The following is a 20255-nucleotide window of genomic DNA, read 5'->3' on the forward strand; positions in this document are numbered from 1 at the left end:
AACCATTTTCCACCAAAATAAAGTCCATCCAGAGGAGTGGAGCAGCATGAAAAAAGGGTCGGCATCTCCTGCAGCCCCTCCAAGGCCCTTCTGGAGCCAGTTCTGCTGCTGCAGGAAGATTCAGGTCCATCCACTGGGGCCGAAACCTCCGGCACAGAGGAAGGCCCTGGACCTGTGCACCCTGCGCCGGAGGCTGGAGGCCCTGGAAGTGGACCAGCAGGCCGGATCGGAGGGAGCAGGTGAGGTGATGGCCGGGGCTTGGGGGGAGGGCTGGGGGGAGGCATGTCCGGAGGCCAAAGGTCTCACAGGAAGGCAGCAGCAGCCTGTCTTTGGAAGGGGGAAGGACACAGCCGTTCCTTCAGCCGTGACCTCCCTCTATTGCATCTATGGCAGGCTTGGATTCCACAACATCTTTTCCGCCAAGCCGTACCGAGGAAGATCTGGCCAACCTGATGAAGACCATCTTTGCCTTTGCACAGCAGGTCCAAGCTGGAGAAAAGGTATGTGTCACTTAGGGCCCATGGTGGCTGGTGCCTCCAGGACTGATAGGGCAGAGGGCCTGGTCACGCTCAGGGAGGGGCATGGAGCCCAGCTCTTCTCCTCTTCTCATCCTCCATGACCCAGGAGATGCCTGCGAACAGCTTTTTGAGGGGTAGGGGACGGAGGGGTGAGGGTTGGTAGAGTTTTACTAGCAATCCTTTCCTTATGATTTCCAGCATTTCGACTGCAAGGCAAAGTTCGTCTTCCTTAGGGCCATCATCGCTGCATGCAGAGCCACCCGGAAGAGCAGGGGGAGGGCCCTGGCGTTCCCCTGCTCCACGGAGGAATTGGTGGAGGCCATAGCGGTGAGTGCGCTGCAGCCCCTGCCCGCCAGTGGGAAGGGTGGTGAAATCTCCTTCCTGGGGCAGGCTGGGGCTTGAGAGGGCCTTGAATCTCATCTTTTGCCTTCTCCCTGTCAACATCTCTCCCAGGTGGCCATGGAAACCAGGCCAGGACATTCGCTGCCCCACTGCCTCCTGGCATGTGCCACAAAAGCCATTTACGGGCTCAGGTACGACGACGGCTTACGGGGTCTGCGGGGGGACACAGATTGGTCTCTTCACGCTCACTCCTCTGGTGGCTTTGGTCAAGGAGGGAGGAGAGCTTTTTAGGCAGTACTCTCTGCCAGCATGGAAGGCCTCTCCGAAGGACATGGCTGTGTGCGTGAGTGGGGCTGGGGGTATATCCAACCAATGGTCCTGGGACAAGCCTGAATAACAGCCAATTCCTTTCTCTTTTCTCCTCCCAGCCAAACCAGGGGACCCTTCAACCAGGAGCAGGAGTCCCACGTCTTACGGTTGGTTCTCCATGAGGTCTTCAGCCATCCAAGGCCTGGAGCAGCCCCTCAGCAACAGGTAAATCCTCCCCGAAGGCTTTGGTGCTGGGCAGAGGCCGTTTCCGGAGCTTTGGCTCCCCTCTGGAACAGAAGTTGTGGCCGTCTGCTATAGGCTCGGGGGCAGGTGTCTGTTCCAGAGGGAAGGCGGGAAGGGCCCCCACGTTCCTTAGCTGCAGCATCTGCCTATGGAACTGTTAGAGGAAGGAGGGTTCCTTGGAGAAGCGGAGTCACAGGGCTTTCTGCGGCCTGGGGGGAGGCAAAACCTTCAGGCCTGCAGGCCCCTCTGATGATGTTGTGTCTCCGTCGCCCCTCCTTGACCTCCAGAGAGAGGGGAAAAGGGGTTCCTGGCTGGAACGGGGCTGGAGGGAGGAGACCTTCATGCCCCAAGGTCCGTTTGTGTGGCGTGAGCTTCTTCCGCTCTCAGGCCCTTTTTCAGCAGGGCGCGCTTTCGCCCACCTCTGTCAAAGACAAAGGAACAGCATTGCTCCCTTGACCTTGTACAGACGGAAGAAGGGAGGCTCATGGGCAAATGGCAGGAAGGGGCTTCAGTGCCTCCACTCTGGTCTAACGCTCGCTTTCCTTTCAGCGCCTCTTCAAATCGTATGGATTTGAAAATGCGGAGTTCATGCTGAGGGGCTTGCTGACCGGAGAGCCAACCGTCGGCCATTTACTGTTCATTCTGCAGGTGAGTTGGGTTGCAGGAGGACTTTGATTTTGCTCGCAAGGCATGTGAGGATGCCCAATTCAAAGCCCCGAATGCAAATGGGAAGATCCTGGCAGGATTCTGAGCTGCTGTTTCTCTCCACAGCACATCCATTACTGGGCCCAGTCCTTGGATGATGTTGAGAGGTGGAGGGCCCTGACATGTGGGACAGCCCTCCTCCAATATGCTGAGAAGATGGAGAATTTGGATGTGAGTAGCAATACTTGCTGGCAGGGCTGGAGCCCTGCACTGGGACCGTAGGAGACTCCAAAGCAGTGGACCCAAGCTGCTCTTGGAGGAAAGGGAGCTGTCTCCTCCATGGAAGGAGCAGGGCTGGGGGCCACCAAACCAGGGCCACTGTCAGGGGGCAAAGGGTTAAACCCCCATCCCAATGCCAGGTCCCCTTACAGCTCCCATGGAGGGCCTTTTCTACAGAGGCCCCGTGAGGCCAAGGGTCCACCCGAGAGAGAAGTGTGGGTAGAGATCTGTCTTGTTTTCTTTCCCCCTAGATGTCAGGAGAAGAATCCACTATTCGGAGGCTCCTGGGGGAAGTTGGAGGGCTGCTCTCTCATGAGAGGTTGGAGATTCGGCAGCAGGCCAGCGAAGCCCTCCTGGCCTATCAAGAGCTCCTCCGTCGCCAAAGGGGTAAGTTGGCAACAGAGGAGGAGGATATGCAGAGCAGGGGCACTAAAAAGGCTCTGTGCTAGGCTACCTGAGGTCCAGAAGGAAAGAAGGAACCGTAGCCTTCCCTGTCTCAAGACAGTTCATCAATATTTGCCCCTAGTGCCCCACAGCCTCCAGTTTTGAGGAGAGAGATTCCCCCAAGGAGGCTGAACAACCTCTTTCCCAATCTCACTAAAACAGCCCCAAGGACTGTCGCTTTTCAGTGTGACCTCTGCAGTTCCGCTTGCTTTCAGGCTCTGAAGCTCTTCTTTTCTTCCCTTTCATCCAGAGGCCGTCATCATTGAGGACCTTTGAGGTCAGGATGTTTGGACACCTCCCAGTGAGGTAACGGAAGAAAGGCTGAAGGCTGAAGCAGCTGATGGAGGGAGCAGCCCAAGAGGAAAGAGAGGCCCTGCACAGGAGCCAGACGTCGATCCTGATGAAACGACAGCCAGGCAAGAATGCCAGGAGATGCCATTGGGCATTCAAGAGAAAAGGAAGTGTGGAAGGTGAAGCAGAACACTACAAGGTGGAACAAGTGTCCCATGGATTTGTGCAAAAGCATGGAAAAGACGCCAGTGAAATTGTTGGCCCGGTTGTGTAATGCAGCAGCAGCATCGGAACATTCCTGAAGCCAGCAACGCCCAGGAAGAGGCAAGCCAGGCACCTGGAGACATTAAGATGTTACAGAAGAACTGTATACAGAGCAGCCTCCAGGTTTGCCAAACCCTGAGCAAGGAAATGCTGGTGCAAACCCAAAAACAGACGTCAAGGACTCCACTTTGAGCGATGGAGAACCAGGTGGGTTGTTGCACTAGAAGTGAATAAGGGTTTGGAGAAGATTACAAGAGAAGAACCAGAAGAAGATGCGGCAGGAGGAGAGAAGTGGCCAGAGCAAGAGGAAGACTCTGTTGGGAGAGCCTTCCTAAAGAAGGTCAGCTAGAAGCTACAGTGCCCTGGAATTGGGGCTGAAACACCAGAAGCAGTTTTAAAAACTGACTTTGGTAAACGAGCTAAGTCAAAAGAGAGAATCTCTGGAGAACCCAACAGACGTGCTAACCTCGGAATTCAGTTACAGAATCAGCTGAGGGAAAGGAGATCATAGAGCCACACTGTCAAATGAAGCACTAAGAGACGCCATTTCCAAAGCTGCAAGAAACGAGCCTCCCCTGTTAATAGGGGCACCACGGTGCAACATTGCCAAGACTTGAGTCCTGAGACCCTCAACAGAAGAAAATCTTTTAAATTCTTCACTGAACAACTCTGCAGAGCCAACATTCAACAATGCGGTGATCCTGTGAAACGAATAACCCACAAGGACGGCAAGACTTCACGTAGGCTCCACTCACAAGGTAGCAAGATCTCAACTTGAAATGCTCAAGCTGAATATCGAAGGCTTGTCAGAATCTGAGGAGCAAGAATCTGACCCTCAAGTGGAAGTGGAGGAGCAGGGCAGCGATACTGAATGGTCAGAACGTCCCAGAAGGCAAAGAAAAAAGAACACAGCACCAACAGCAAGGCTCCGTAATGTTCATTAAGTCTCTGATATTGCTTTACTCACTGATAAGTGTTATCTTGGATAAATACTGAGTACAATATTGAAGAATTTAATATACACATGATGACATATACTAGAAGTTGATTAGTCGGGGTGGAGCTTGAGTGCTGAGAAAACGGCAGCGTGAGGAGAGACCTTCTCTGCCTGAATGCAAGAACGCTGCCCCGAAAAATCATAGAACGGCTCAAAAACGATTGGAAAGCTCAGCCTTGGATGGGGAATGACAGCCGACGGACAGAGAACCAGAGAAGTATTTTAAAACAAGGTAGCAAGATCCAAAATACAGCAGAGAAGCTTCAAACGAAGCAGACAAGATGGCTGCCGGAAGCTCAGCAAAGACTGCAAACGGCACACAGTTAACACGGGTGCAACAGCAAGGAATGCAATGAAGGGCAAAAGCTCTTAAAGAGGAAATAAATCAGCCACTTACTGCTTTTAAGCAAGAACGAAAGGAAACTCGGACAACGATTTTGGAAACTAAACTGGGGACTTTGCACACAACGATAGAACAAGTGAAAAACAACAGCAGTAATAAAGATAACACAGCCTGATGAGAAACTTGGATATCTTAGAAAGCAAAATGCAGAAATAAAATACAAAATGGAGGAAACTGAGAACTGAAATCGGAAATGTGACCTGCGCCTGCGTGGCCTTGCAGAAGATACAGAAGGAGACAACAGGAAAGACCTGTTAGCAAAATGGCTTTTCTTCCGTGGTCCCGGATTTCCCAACTGCACCAGATGCCTTTGAAAGTGCTCACAGAGCTCTGGGGCCGAGGAGGAAGGCTGCAAACTCTCCTAGAGCCAGAATTGTGCGCTTTGCAAGAGATCCTGCAGGAAAGATGGAGGGAACTGAAGGAAATCCTGCAGAATGGTGCAGCTGTAATGATATTGCAAGACTTGGTGCTGGAGATACTGCAGTGACAGCAGCAACTGAGACCCGACACCTTAAAACTGCAGAAGGCAGACTACAGATATTTGCTGGGGAGGTGCTGGTTCATTCCGTCTGATGGTGCCACATAAAGGGATCACGCTAATAGCGACAAGCAAGAAAGAAGTGGCTTTAATATGGAAAGATCTGAGACTAGAACTCCCGGAAGGGGTCTCCGTTGAAGATGCAGACAGAGAAGAGGATGGGGAGGAGTCTGAAGAAGAAGGAAGCCGGGAAATCATTCGCAGGAGACGCAACCAAAGACCCAGGGATAGAGGACCAATACTGGAAGGCTCAACCCTTGTGCTGAGATCCTTACCAAATAGATGAAAATGAATGGACAAAAAAGCTAAGGTGACATGACATAATACGAGCCCATACATAGAACATTAAGCATAGACTGTTTTTAAGCACTTTTATTTGAACTTCTCCTTCACGTAGAAGGATAGTAACAGAAACAATCTAAGCCCATGGTTAGACCTACCGGGTCTAGCGTGACGGAGGGGGGAGGTTCTTGTGATATGGTTCTTGTGAGATCTCCCCCTCTGTCTACACGTGGCGCATGATGTCCCAGGAGGGAGAGGACGTTGCACCCACCATTTTGTTTTGTTTTTAAAGGAGAAGGAGCGCACGAGCACACGAACGCAAAATGTAATATTTTTTAAAAAATACATTTCCCTGCTCCCCCACCCCACCCCAAATGGTCACAAAGCTCCAAAGGAGATCTGTGCCCCATGCCCGAGTCTCGGCTCTTCGCGATTACGCGTGAAGAGTCGGGACAACCCACAATACCCGGCCACACGTTCCGCAGTGTCAGGATCATCCCAAGACCATGGAAAAAGCGGGTGAAACGGGTAAGACGACATCCCAGGCCAAGGGAGGGATAAATCCTCCCTGCTCCCGGGATTCCCTGTGCATCATGTAAATGCCCGAGGAAAATCCCCAGGATATCACCCCACCTAGCCACGCCCTAAGTCTATTGTTATGCCAATAATATAAGAGGGCAATAACAGTATGTGAAGAAAATTTAGTAAGGCTGTGAAAGAATCTTATCTCATGTGGTCGACATAGCTATTACTATACATAGGTCTGACTGTCCACCCCCAGGCAGAAAGAGAATATTACTACTAAAAACAGTCATTATACTTTATTATTGGTGGGTAGCAATTTGTTAAATTGAGGTGCAAGCTATCGCTCCAGGAAGCGATGGAACGGAATGCACCCTTGCAAAGGCAGCGAGGAGGTGGAAAAGGGAAGGTGCTGCTGGTTTTAATTTTGATTAGTTGGGTTTTGTTCTTAGTTTCAAATGGGGCTGTGCACAGGGCCCCCGAACCTGTTTGGTTCCCAGCCCAGACCTTCCAGATTGGGCCTGAACCAGTTCGGGTTGATCTGGACCTCCCCCGATCCGCTCCGGAACTAGATCCGGAGTGAGATCCGGAGGTCTGGATTGATATTCGGCCCCCATTTTACCCCCTCTCCCCACTTACTTGCCTCCACAGCGGATGGCGGATGGCGGAGGCAGGTAAGTGGGGAAAGGGGGACGAAACTGGGGGCTGAATAATAATAATAATAACAACAACAACATATTTATTTATTTGTTACCCGCCTCTCCCTCTGGATCGAGGCAGGGTACAACACAAATAAAAACACCATAAAATACATACAACTAATTCAAATGCTTAAAACCAGTGCATCATTGAAAGTAGCACACCATCAAAAAGGCATCTTAAAATTCAACTGGGTAGGCCTGCCGGAAGAGATTAGTCTTTATGGCTTTCTTCCCTGGCTCTGCTGCCCGCCGCTGCACAGACTGTGGTGGACGACAGAGCCAGGGAAGCCCCACTCCCCCCAGGTATGCCCCCCTTCCCACTTATTCTGAATGGAACCTCCCTACCCAATACTTGGGCTGTTCCTAGATGAGAGTTTAGCCCGGGCTGAAACCCGGGCTCACCCCAAATGAGGCACAGTGGATCCCGGGGTCAGGCCGGGCTAAACCCTCCCTTGACCCTGGATAACCGGATCCACTAGCTGGTTCCGTGGCTTTTCCCTGCAACGCGGCTTACTCACGAGTAGCTGGGAGAAGCTGAGCGCTGTGCCCATCAGGCCGGGGGCGAGGGAATAGCAGGGGGGAGAGAGATGGGGGCCATGGGGGGAAGAGCGGACCCAGCAGGAGAGATGGGGGGAGAGCAGATCCAGGGTGGGGAGATCATGGCCGGGGTTGTGGTGGAGGGGGCATCAGACATGGCGAGCAGACGGGCGAGCAAGGGGGCGAGCGAGCGGGGGTATCAGACATTGTGGGGGGAATTGGGGGCAGGGGGAGTGGGGAACCCTTTATTTTTTTAAAAAAAAAACTTACCTTCTTGTTGGTGCGCTCCTGCGCACATGGCCCCTTTAACTTTTTTTTAAAAATGGAGGACGCGACGGGGCTTTCCTTTCCCCGGCGCGTCTGACATGTGGAAAGGAGCAACAGCCCGCGCTACTTCTAGCACGGGCTGGCTGCTCCTCCCACATAGATTCTGAGGTAGGTCTAGCAAGGCCCTTGGTCACAATCTAGAATAGTACTAGTACAACTATTACCCAGAGGACCTTTTCCTCTGCCGTTACCAGATTATGGAATGACCTGCCAGGAGAGATTCGTCAACTTAACAGTCTTCCGGATTTTAAGAAAGCTATAAAGACTGATGTCTTCCAGCAGGGCTACCCAGTTGAATTTTAAGATGCCTTTTAATAATGTGCTGCTTTTAATAATGTATTAGTTTTAAATGTTTTAATTATACGTATTTTATGGCATTTGCATTTAAGTTGTACCCTGCCTCGATCTGGAGGGAGAGGCGGGTAACAAATAAATAAATAATAATAATAATAATAATTATTATTATTATTATTATTATTATTATTATTATTATTATTATTATTATTATTTAAACTTAACTTGGATCCAACCAATCCCGACTCCTATAGATTACAAGATATTTGCTTCAATATGGGCTAATAGATGAAAAACAGTGCTAGGATCTGTAATTCATCCCAGAGTTTTTTTTTTTGTCCTGCAAGGAAGTCCAAAAGGGGCGGAAGGGGTATGGGAGGCAGACGACGTCACGTGTGGGACCTGCGAAAAATCTGTGAGTGCCCATTAACACACATGCAATAAAACACTCGTCGGATGGAGCCCTACGAGTCAAGGTGGGATTCAGAAAACCTGGATAAACTCGGGTTTTTCTGGTTTCCACATCCCTAGTTGCTTCTGTTAAACTGCTTGCAGCTTCTCATGCAGGCACAGGGATGGAGACAGAATATGCACATTTGGGGGATGAAACAAAAGGCCACAACTTGTGGTTTAAGGATTCACGGTGAACTATATCCTTATTCTAGTTATTGAAACATCTCCCTGTTGGAGTCCTGAATTAGGACTGGTTTTTGTGATTTCCATATTTTTGTACAAGCCTGCAAAACCTGGAAGAAACTGAAGACTCAGCATCAGTCAATCAGCTTAAAGGTCAAGTTTGCAAGGGGACTTTATTGAATTATTGGGATGATGCAAAAGTCTAATTGTCTTGCCATTGCCAATTAGTGGTTTCATCATTTGTTCAGGGAAGTGTATATAAAGAGAGTTTTGGAACTTTGTAACCAGATTAAAATATTCTCTCTCTGCTGCTGTGAGCCCTGCTGTAACGTGTATGACCAAGTGTGTGAGTATGTTGGTGTAAATTTGTATTGCCATTAACTGTGTTATTTTCTATCAGTAAAATACTTTATTTTTGTACCAAACAAAACAGACTCTGTCTTGAAGTTAATTTGGTCTTTGCTGACTTTCATAGTTAAGAACCGGTTACTCTGCTAATTCACTGGTATAGTGAACAAAAGGGTTTATAAATATAATACCCCTCAAGACTCCCCTCCCTGTTGCAGGTATCTAAGCCTCTTGGGAGAAGACAGTGATGACTCAGGCCATTTCTACCCCAGCCCAATTGGTGGCTGGTCATGGCTGAGTCCCTGTGTGTCCAAATGATGCTCAGGGAGTCCCAGGTGAAAGGGGGGAGACGGGAATGGGTTTTCCCAGGGATAAAGAAACCCTGGGAAAACCTGACTCTTCCCATAGTTTCAGGATCGTCCTGTGACCAGGGGAGGTGTGGGCACCCGTCCTGCCTGGTGCCACGCTTACTTGCAAGTAAGTGCAGCCCCAGAAATGGTGCAGAGGGATGCCGCACGGCTCTGTGCCCATCAGGGGAGGCAGCAATTTCACCACCCCTGGGATGGGCAAGGGGTGAGGCCCTACACATTTCTAATGGAGTGGGGCCTCATTCTTGTGGGACTTGCCCTGCTGCTTCAAAAAAGAAAAAGGTGCCTGTGCTGCTTTTGTAAACTGCCCAAAGAGCTTCGGCTATTGGGTGGTATATAAATGTAGTAAATAATAATAATAATAATAACAGCAACAACAACTGAGCAACAAAAACACGGGTGGAGAAGCAACGGTAGGGAGTGTGTTTTCTCCCCGTGTGATGGAGCTCAGAGTTTGGCCATGAGAGGAGCCCAAGGAAGTGAGAAAGTCTCACAGACTTTAACGTCTAGACAAATTAGTACCTCTGGCCTGTTGGCTAGCCTGTTCGAAGCAAGCAAGACGGCAAAACCACAGCCTGCCCCCTCATCTCTTCCATCCCCAACAGCCATGCACATGGTCACCCCTGTACGGAAAGGAGAGGAATTCTGCCTGTTTTATGCCCTCACGAGACACAAAATCATCACTCCAAAGCAAACACACAAATAAACACGCCAGCATTGCAGCTCGTCTTTCCGTCTACATGTAGCTCCAGGAAGACATGAATAATTATTAGAAGAACTGGGAAAAAATGAATAGTGCTTAGATGGAAAAAGATGGCTCTGATTAGGAAAATTCCTTGGAGATTCAAGGGGAAATGCTACCCACCTCTCACCAAACGCCTCCCATGCTGAGTTCATTAGGCTGGAGGGTAATGCTGGAGATGTCCTGTTGCTGAATATGCAAATAATGTCATTTGGAAGGTATTCAGCGGGGTTAAAACCACTTCCTCCAATCACACCAAGTAAAAAAATAAATATTTTTATGCACAAAATATGCCTCCCTTTTCTCGTTTCTTTTTCCTTTTGCCAAGACATTGGCTTGGATCTAGAGTTCCCTTGTACAAACAGAATGGATAGCAATCTGATGCCGGAACCTGCTGGTGGAAATGGGGGAGGCAACTTTGTTGATTTCCTCATCCTTATGCAGTCCCCCTCCCCCCCCAATTCTGCAGGCCCCCAAGATTGGGTGGCAAAAGAGGCTGTATAGATAAGGGGGAAATGGTGAAAGGTTTCAGACAAGACAAAGGTTCCGTTAGTAAGCAGTTCATCTCTCCACTTACATCATGTTCAAACTGCTTTAAATGGGATTGCACTCCCCTAGAAAGGGCAGTGTCACGACACAAGCCTCACACCCCAGGCCTTGTCGCACACAAACCCTCCTCCAGCCAAGCGCCACCACTTGAACAACCTGAGGGGAGGGTAAAACACCAACCTTTCCCTCATAGGAGAGGGTAAAGGCTAGAATCTGGAAAGGTTTTACTGTGTATGTCATAGAATCATAGAATAGCAGAGTTGGAAGGGGCCTACAAGGCCATCGAGTCCAACCCCCTGCTCAATGCAGGAATCCACCCTAAAGCATCCCTGACAGACGGTTGTCCAGCTGCCTCTTGAATGACTCTAGTGTGGGAGAGCCCACAACCTCCCTAGGTAACTGGTTCCATTGTCGTACTGCTCTAACAGTCAGGAAGTTTTTCCTGATGTCCAGCTGGAATCTGGCTTCCTTTAACTTGAGCCCGTTATTCTGTGTCCTGCACTCTGGGAGGATCGAGAAGAGATCCTCCCAGATAATAAGTGGAAGGTTTTATTTAAGATGTTTATGATAGTAACTATAGAGCAGGTGATAAAGCCAAGCAGACACGTGGTTTGAGGTAACAAAAAAATAAAAGTTTATCTTAGTTACTTCAAATTCAAGTTAACCTGCTTAAACTACTAGTTTTAATAAAAACAGTCATCTTAAGTCTCTTAAAATCTCATCTCCTTTCACTCTCCTTACCACTGACAACCCTAACGGACACTCCCCATTCCTAACCAACTGACCCCCATTTATGCTTCTCCCCCCTTCAGAGCATCATCAGCCCCACCCACTCAGTCCCACATTCTGCACTCACTAGACCTACAAAGCCACAGACACACCTAAGGGAACAGAACTGTGGGGTGATCCCACAGGCAGATTGGTAGTCTGGGAGTGCTCAGAGATCCAGCTCTGTCACTTGAGGCACAAATAGCCACCGTGGTACGAAGTGCCTCTTATCCGTTTCGGCTCATGGATCAGCTGCTACCCTAGCCTTGTCACATACCAGCTGCAACCGCTCGCCTGGATTATTGCAGTGCACGGAACATGGGGCTAGCTCTGACGATGGGCCAGAAACGACAGTTAATGTAGAACAGAGCAACAAAGCTGCCTATTGGGACTGGCCGTTTTGAACCTATTATTCCAGCGCTGCGTTAACTGCACTGGTTGCCCAGGCAGGATCTACACACTCCTACTTTAAAACAGTTTATAACGGTTTTGACAACTGTTGGGACACACTCCATATACAGTTTCCAAACCATTTTCAAAGTGTTCTATCCTGCTTGGGGTAGATCTTCAACCCAGTAGGTTTCCAAGCCCTTAAACCAGTCTACCTGAAGGAGCACTTTCTCCCAAATGTTCCTGCCTGACCGCTAAGATGATCTTCGAAAGCTCTTCTCTGGGTGTCACTGCCCACAATGATGTGACAGGTGGCTACCGGGGAAAGATCCTTTTCTGTGGTAGCCCCCACCCACCCCATCTGTGGAATGCCCACCCTAGGGAGATCTGCCTGGCATCTTTACTATGTATCTAGACACTAGGATGAGACCTTCCTCTTCTGCCAGCCATTTGATCTTTAATTTGCTGGCGTTATTACAAGTTTACTGCTTACTCTTTGCAACACAATCCTACAGCTCCTCAGTCTGAAGACCCATAAGATATTACAGACAGCTCCCTCCCCCCCACAGGCCATAGACAGAACTATAATCTCTATGTGGCAGGAGGGGGGATCTGAGCGGGGATCTTCCCCGGCTCTGTTAACTAGAGACCCCCCAACGTGGTGGCTCCTTTTCTGAAGCCACAGCAATGACCGTGGAAGTTGTCACGGAGGAGGAAAGGGAGTGTGGTGGTAGGCAGGGAAGGAAGGGGAGAAGGGAGACATGAATCTCCCTGGTCCACAAATGTCTCTGAGAGGCCCAGGTGCCCGTCCAGCTAAGAATGCTAAAAAGCAAAAATGGGAGGCAAAAGTGCCTCCCTCACGCCTCTCGCCCTGACTGCCAGGGCTAGATGGAGGCTTCTGATCCCAGAACCATCTATAGAGTGGTGATCCCGTAGGACTGCACTCTTAAGGCTTTTAATATCTTACTCTTTTATATATTGTCATTGGCTGTATTACTGCGCTGGTCATTATTTTACTGTTTTGTGTTTTTGTAATTGCAAAGCGTTTGTCAATCGGGCAGAATATAAATCTAATAAATAAACAAATAAATTTAGTTACTAGTTGCCACTGAACTCAGTTGTATCTGGGTGGTCTTGGGAGTTTCATGTGTTTGTTCTTATTTAAGAAGAGGTTCTTGTCTCGCTTCCTGGCTGGTGGTGAGTCTTCTAAATCTCCCAAGGTAGCATCTCTAGCTTTAAGATGATATCAAGTGATGCAGCCAGCAAAAGATGTATAATCACCCAGTTCTGTTGCATACAACCTCTCTGCTTCTTGGAGTCTTTATTTTTCTCCTTTTGCCTATGGGAGCTTCTTGCTTTTGGTGAACAGGTCATTTGACTTGTTCCGCTGAAGAGGAACCTGCAATTTTTTTTCACGTCCCTGCAAACCACCTCAATGTTGTTGAACTGTGGCATGCAAAATTACGGGGTCTGCTTGTGTCAAATGAGTGGGATGGCTCATTGATCACGAGCAGGGATCTACTACGGGCAGAAGGATCAAAGCAAAAAAAAAAAAGAGGAAAGAATTGCCTCTAACATTTTATATAGAGTGAAATTCAAAACGAATTTGGAGGTCCTGCTCAGGAAAAAAAAAATATGCTCAGTTGTGAAAGATGCCAAGAGCATTTCAATAAGGCTGGCGAAAGAGCACCTCAAGAAAGTGCCATAAATCCCTAGGATGCCATCAAGTTTTACCTAAATGGTAAACCTAAAGTCTCAGAAATGTTGAGATTTCAATGGGGCTAAGATGGCTGAGGAATTTTCCAGGGGAAATGGAAGGAGATTTGCGGTTTGTGACACCTCTCATGGATGTTTTCCACACCCATGCTTGAGAATCACATGCAATCCATTTGAGGGTCCTGAGCTCATTATCTTGCTGCCATTTCATCCCTTTAGTCCTGGTTGTGCTTTTCTCATGCTCTCTTCTGGCTCTGGTCATGGGGAGTGGAGAAGACTGAGTCCAAATATTAAAAGCAAGGAAGGACAATCCCAAAGCCAATCGAACAGGGCGCTTCGACTAGTTTGAGCTTCGGTGTGTTGAATTGTAAAATTGCATCAGACTCAGAATGGTGCAATACCATATATTGAGGCACGCAGTGCTCTCAGAGTTGATCTGTGTAGTTTCCATCAACTGAGAAGAATAAAGAACTATCGAAAACCATCGCTATCCTAATAAAGACTTTCTGGCTTGGCAGCTACAGCAGACTTTCCACTGAATACTCTTTGGCAGGGAATGATTTTCGGAATGACTGGACGGCGTGCATCTCCAAAAGTAAAGGCAATGCCCTAAAAAGAAATGCAGTATGTCAAATGGGTGGGATCCCCTTAGCGAATAAATGTTAAATATCAGGGAAATGTTGTCATGTATCTAAAATTAAATGAAATTACAATCCCTATGGTCCTAATTTTATGTAACGGTGCATCTGCCAATAACACCAATGTAGTAGTTAGAATCATAGAATAGTAGAGTTGGAAGGACACTATAAGGTCATTGAGTCCAACCCCCTGCTCAATGCAGGAATCCACCCTAAAGCATCCCTGACAGATGGTTGTCCAGTTGCCTCTTGAAGGCCTCTAGTGTGGGAAAGCCCACAACCTCCCTAGGCAACCGGTTCCACTGTCATACTGCTCTAACAGTCAGGAAGTTTTTCCTAATGTCCAGCCGGAATCTAGCTTCCTGTAACTTGAGCCCATAATTCTGTGTCCTGCACCCTGGGATACTTCAGTATGAATGAACATTGGTGCATCACCTTGGCATGCCACATCCTAAGCCACATGTCTCCAACCTTTTTGAACCCATGTGGGCATTTGGGAATTTGAGATACTGCTGTGGCCACCTCCATAAAATGCCTAGTCAATGGGATGCCACTTTGTTATCTACTTTTCGTGTCTATGGATCTTTGGCTGTGTCTTATTCAGAAAAAAACACACCAAACACTTTGATTCGTTTCTATTGGACACCGCAATGTCTCTATAACAAGGGTTTGAATAAGGGATCACATCTAGGTCAAACTCCCGCCCCTTCTGTGTCGCCGCTCTGACATCACTTACTGAAAAGAGGAAGTAATTAGCCCCATTCAGTCTGGTAGGAGAGAGCAGCAACTAGACTTTCTCTGTGTGTGTTTTTTGTGTGTGGTGCAACATAGGCCAGAGGGGTGGAAGACGTGCAAGAGGCAGACGACGTCATGTGAGTAATCCATGAGTGCCCAGTAACGAGCGTGCAGTAAAACACTCGTTGGATGGAGCTCTAATTCAGCTAATTCAGCTAATTGCTGGTGGTGCAATGCAGCTAACGCTTCTTTTAAACATATTTATTGGCAATGTCCAGTAGTCACTTCTTTTTGGTTATTTCACAGAAAATAACCTCAGGGAGGTTATTTCACAGAAAAAAAATTGAACTGGAACAGTCTTTAATATCCACTGATGTTCCTACTCCTTTGAGTGTGATGTACCCCGCCTTGATCCAGAGGGAGAGGTGGGTAACAAATAAATAAAAGTATTATTATTATTATTATTATTATTATTATTATTATTATTATTATATAATTTACCTGCTTCATGGAAATTCTCTTCACCCATTTGATCACTAAAAGACTAATATTCTAAACATTGGATGGATAAGCATTCACCTCCTAGAATGCAATGGACTGAGTACCTTGCAACATTTTCAATATTTGAAAGAGTGCCATACAGCCATGACCTTTAAGTGGATAATTATTTGGAAATTTGGTCCACTTTTGCTGCAGCCCATGCATAATAGTAAGAAAGTTGTATGCATTTCATACAAATCCATAAATGTATATTAAAAAATGGAAGGGGGGACTTTTTTAAAAAAAATGTTTAGGTGCCTGCAGCCACCATGCCGGGCCCCCCTGATCTAAGTCTTTATATCCCTGTGAGAGGTCCTAGAATCACTTTCCAGACAATCCTACGCTCTGAAGATCTCAAGTTTACATGTGGTTTTCAGGTGATCTTCTGTCCAGGAAGCTTATAGGACTAGACCTGCTTAAGTCTGGTAGCAGCAGCAAGGTGTCAGTTACCTTCAAATCATTTGATTTTGGGACTATCACCTAAGACATTATTACTGTTCCCCTTTATGGCAGCCATAGATATAGTAAAACAGAGACACTGTGATCTTAACTTTAAATCGCCACTTGTCTCTCTGGGAGGAGGACGTGATTTACAGGTAAATTACAGTGGTTCCAGCTCTTGGTTGTGGGACGGGGCATGAAGGAGGAAGGGGGTGAGGGGCTATAGGCAGGGAGTGGGGAATCTGAAGTCCCATGCAAGGCTGCAAGGCTGACCCACTTCGGGGGGAATCTCCCTTTGATTTCAGTGCCACAGTGAGGCAGACACCCTCCAAAGTAACCCAATTCGAATTGGGGCCATTGAGGCTCTGAAATGGCTTCTGAGGCAAATGGGGGGGGGGCTGCCAAATTTACAAGTAGTTGAGATAATGCTTTAAGGTTAAGGGAGCAATAGGGCATATAGAGAATCACTATACATAGTTTTTAGTTGCTTTATGGTATAGATAAAGATAAGACTTTTGGGGGGTGGAGGAGTATGATTTGATACTGATCAGTAGAAGCTTGTGACTTGTTCCAGCGGTATGTGCTCCTTATATGCTAACTAGGAGACTGGTCAAGGGTTAGAGAAAGATAGAGTTGTGGTTTAGAAAAGCTCTGTGTCTAGAAGAAAAGACAAGTAAACTAGACAGTTGACCACATGAAAAGCAGAAGAGATGTCCAGTTTAGTGGTAAACAAGTACGTCACACAGGGATGGGACATTCTTGGAAGAGGATGGTCTAAACCAGCCTTCCTCAACCTGGGGCGCTCCAGATGTGTTGGACTACAACTCCCAGAATGCCCCAGCAGGTTGAGGCATTCTGGGAGATGCAGTCCAAAACATCTGGAGCACCCCAGGTTGAGGAAGGCTGGTAAACTGATGATGTAGACTAGACCAATAAACTTAGATATTTTAAAACATATGAAGATGTATCAGGAGGGAGGTCATTGTCTTAGAGAAGGGTTTTTAAGTATGAATTCAGGGGAAGAAGAGGTCTTTCCTTCCCATTAGGCATGAGATCTAGGATTTTGCTCTGAAGCAAGCATGTAGGCCTCAGTAACTCCTTAGTTTTGCCTGAGAGAAGTGGAAGTCCCTTTGCAGAGAAAGAGTGGTGCAGAATTTGTGAGTATACAGCTACAAGATTTGTGAGTATGTCATTTTGCTTTGCTTGGGTGAAAGGTTGGTGGTTGTATTAAGCTTTGCCTTTTTAAATTTAATACATTTAATTTTAAAGTTCGAGTTGATGTTTTAAGATCTAAATGTAATCTGGGTGAATGCAAACATTCCGTCTTAAATTCTCAAATGCACCTGCACCTACGACACTTGGGCCAAACTGAGGCTATTTGAAATGGGTGTGCCTGTGTATTTATTACCAGGGAGCCTAGAATTTTAGCCTTTTAGTACACCAGCCCCATATTAGCCATTCATTATTCAATGTATTTATTTCTGAATGAATGAAATTTTAACAGGATAGATACCATTTGATTCAGTTTTGCATGTGTAGCTTAATCATAGAATCATAGAATAGCAGAGTTGGAAGGGGCTTACAAGGTCATCGAGTCCAACCCCCTGCTCAATGCAGGAATCCACCCTAAAGCATCCCTGACAGATGGTTGTCCAGTTGCCTCTTGAAGGCCTCTAATGTGGGAGAGCCCACAACCTCCCTAGGCAACTGGTTCCACTGTCATATTGCTCTAACAGTCAGGAGGTTTTTCCAGATGTCCAGCTGATCTGGCTTCCTTTAACTTGAGCCCGTTATTCCGTGTCCTGCACTCTGGGAGCATCGAGAAGAGATCCTGGCCCTCCTCTGTGTGACAACCTTTTAAGTATTTGAAGAGTGCTATCATGTCTCCCCTCAATCTTCTCTTCTCCAGGCTAAACATGCCCAGTTGTTTCAGTGTCTCTTCATAGGGCTTTGTCTCCAGACCCCTGATCATCCTGGTTGCCCTCCTCTGAATATGCTCCAGCTTGTCTTTGTCCTTCTTGAATTCTCAATACCTTGCTGGGATAGGAAGGGATGAACACTTCCGGTGGCAGGATCTTCTGAAACTAGCATCACACTATCATAATCCCGTTAGTATGGGTAGATGCATGCCTGCATTTGCCGCATGGCATTTAGTAGGCATGAATCTTAACCTTCATTTCTCAAAGGCCCTCCTAAAGGGCATGCATGAGTGGTGTTGATTGATCTGCTGGAGTGACCATTTGGGAAGGATCATGAAAGAAGCCAAAGGGCAAAATGTCCATCTCAACCGTGAAACCAACGAGTATATAAGCATTCTGATGCATTACTTGCATGTGTCTTAAAAGCATGGGGTCTAAACGTTGCACATCTGTAAGTAGGAACTTGCGGGCAGCCATTAGAAGTCCCTGCCTTGGGAATGGGCTAATACAGGGAAATGATTAGAAAATGAAGTGCCTCATTTGAGATGGAAAAAATGTGTCTAAACTACCCCTCCCCTCCATTTTCTACTTCCTATTTATTGATATAACACTTTGGTCTTCATGGGCGCTTTCCTTTCAGGTTGACATGAGCGAAGCAATCTATTTAGGGCACTTTTAATAGGTATGTTAACAGCCTGATTCCCACAATATTGCCTCCTCAATAACTCCTTGCCAGGTCTTTAAATGCACTCCCACTTCTTCTCATTACTCTATCTCATTTATTCTTTGACGTTATTAGTGCTTGATCTGTTTTGGATGCCTTTCACCATTTTATAATTTGTTTATAAAGTTCTCTTTGTTTGCAAATACTCTGATGTAAGTTTATGGACCAGACTTTTTGTCTAGTGCTTTAAAGCCAGATTTTGTTACTCTTTTCTTCCCCTGCCCAGATTGAATACTTCGCTTAGGGCCAGTTCCTCATGCTATCATGATGGACTGGTACTATAAGCTGATCCAGCCAACATTTTCTAATAGCTTGTTTTCAGTGGCATGTGCTACGTGCCTGTCGAGTCCTGAGAAATAATCTACCCCAGACATGCATACTGTGAGGCCCCAACGCAGGGGCTTTTCATGCCAGTTCCCACATATATGCAAAGTTATGTTATGCCTGGATTAAGGAATTTTGGCTTCTGGCATCTCAGGGTAAAGTATAAAATATAAACTGGGAGTTGGTAAAGTCATTCAAAGTTATCCATGTATGTACAGCATCATTGAAAGATTCCATTCTTACACAACCTGTTATGTTTGGGGAATGTCATTATTTTAGGAAGCAAGATAAAACTCCTTAAAATAAATAATAATGAACTATGGATCTGGACATCCATGTCCCCAATTTATATTGACTTTTGCAGAATGAGTGGTGGTGAGTATATTTTGATAGGCCTTAACACAAAATGCTTTTTTTTTTTTTTTTTTTGCTACCAAACTTTTCACAGAGTATTCGAAGTGTGGTATCTATGGAAGTCTGTTTGATTTCCACTACTGATGACTATAGATATATGGAGTAGACTGGTAGGACTTTCTGCTCGCATCTTTGCCCCATGTCAATGAGACCTGTGCTCAGGTTGGTGCAGTGCCAGAATAGGCCAGCCTGGAAGTGAAAAGGGAGGCTGTCAGACTCCAATGTTAGGGTAGCAGGTGAGTTTAGAGGAAGGTACTTACCACAAAAACAAACAAGCAAATTGAAAGACAATGCAAGAGTGGAAGGGGAAGGGGAATAGGAGATGAGAGTCAACTCGTAGACTCCCACAGAAGCTCTAGGAAGCCAATGGAGTGTAGTTGGGAGATCTGGGTTCTAGTCTCACTTGGCCATGAAGCTCACTGGTGATGCATTCTGACAACACGATAGACAACAGTTGGGTAATAATCAACTCAATAGTTGTTTACCTAGGGGGTACTCCCCATGCAACATGATAATAATCAACGGTGGTGTGGATTAGGATCAGCGTTGACTATTAGTCCATGCTGTGTGGACTCACTTTGACCACACTTGCCTTATGACTCTGTGGCTGTCCACATGACACAATAACCAACGGTTGTCTGAATAGCCAACTCTGCATAGCATTGGTTATTTGCATTGGTTATTTTGGCAAAATGACCAACCGTTGGTTAAAAAAACTCCCTCCAAACATCATGATAACTCACAGTGGGTTAAATAACCAACCGTTGACTATTTAAACCACTGTTGGCTATCGTATTGTCTGAACCCTGTCTGGCTGACTTTGAGTCAGCCAGTGCCTCTTAGCCTAACTTATTATACTGATATATTGTGAAGATAACATGGAGGGAGGGAGGATCATATAACACTGCCTTGTGTTCCTTGTAAGAGGAAAAAAAGGCAGGGTATAAATGCAATAAGAAATAAATAATATAAGCCAGAGCCGGGACATGATGGGCAGCTTAGGTTCTTTGGTGAAAGATAAGTTCCCTTCTTGTGAACTCTCCAATACTGTTAATCTTGGGGGGCTT

Source organism: Elgaria multicarinata, chromosome 9 (genome assembly GCF_023053635.1).
Source record: "Elgaria multicarinata webbii isolate HBS135686 ecotype San Diego chromosome 9, rElgMul1.1.pri, whole genome shotgun sequence".
NCBI classification, from domain to species: domain Eukaryota; kingdom Metazoa; phylum Chordata; class Lepidosauria; order Squamata; family Anguidae; genus Elgaria; species Elgaria multicarinata.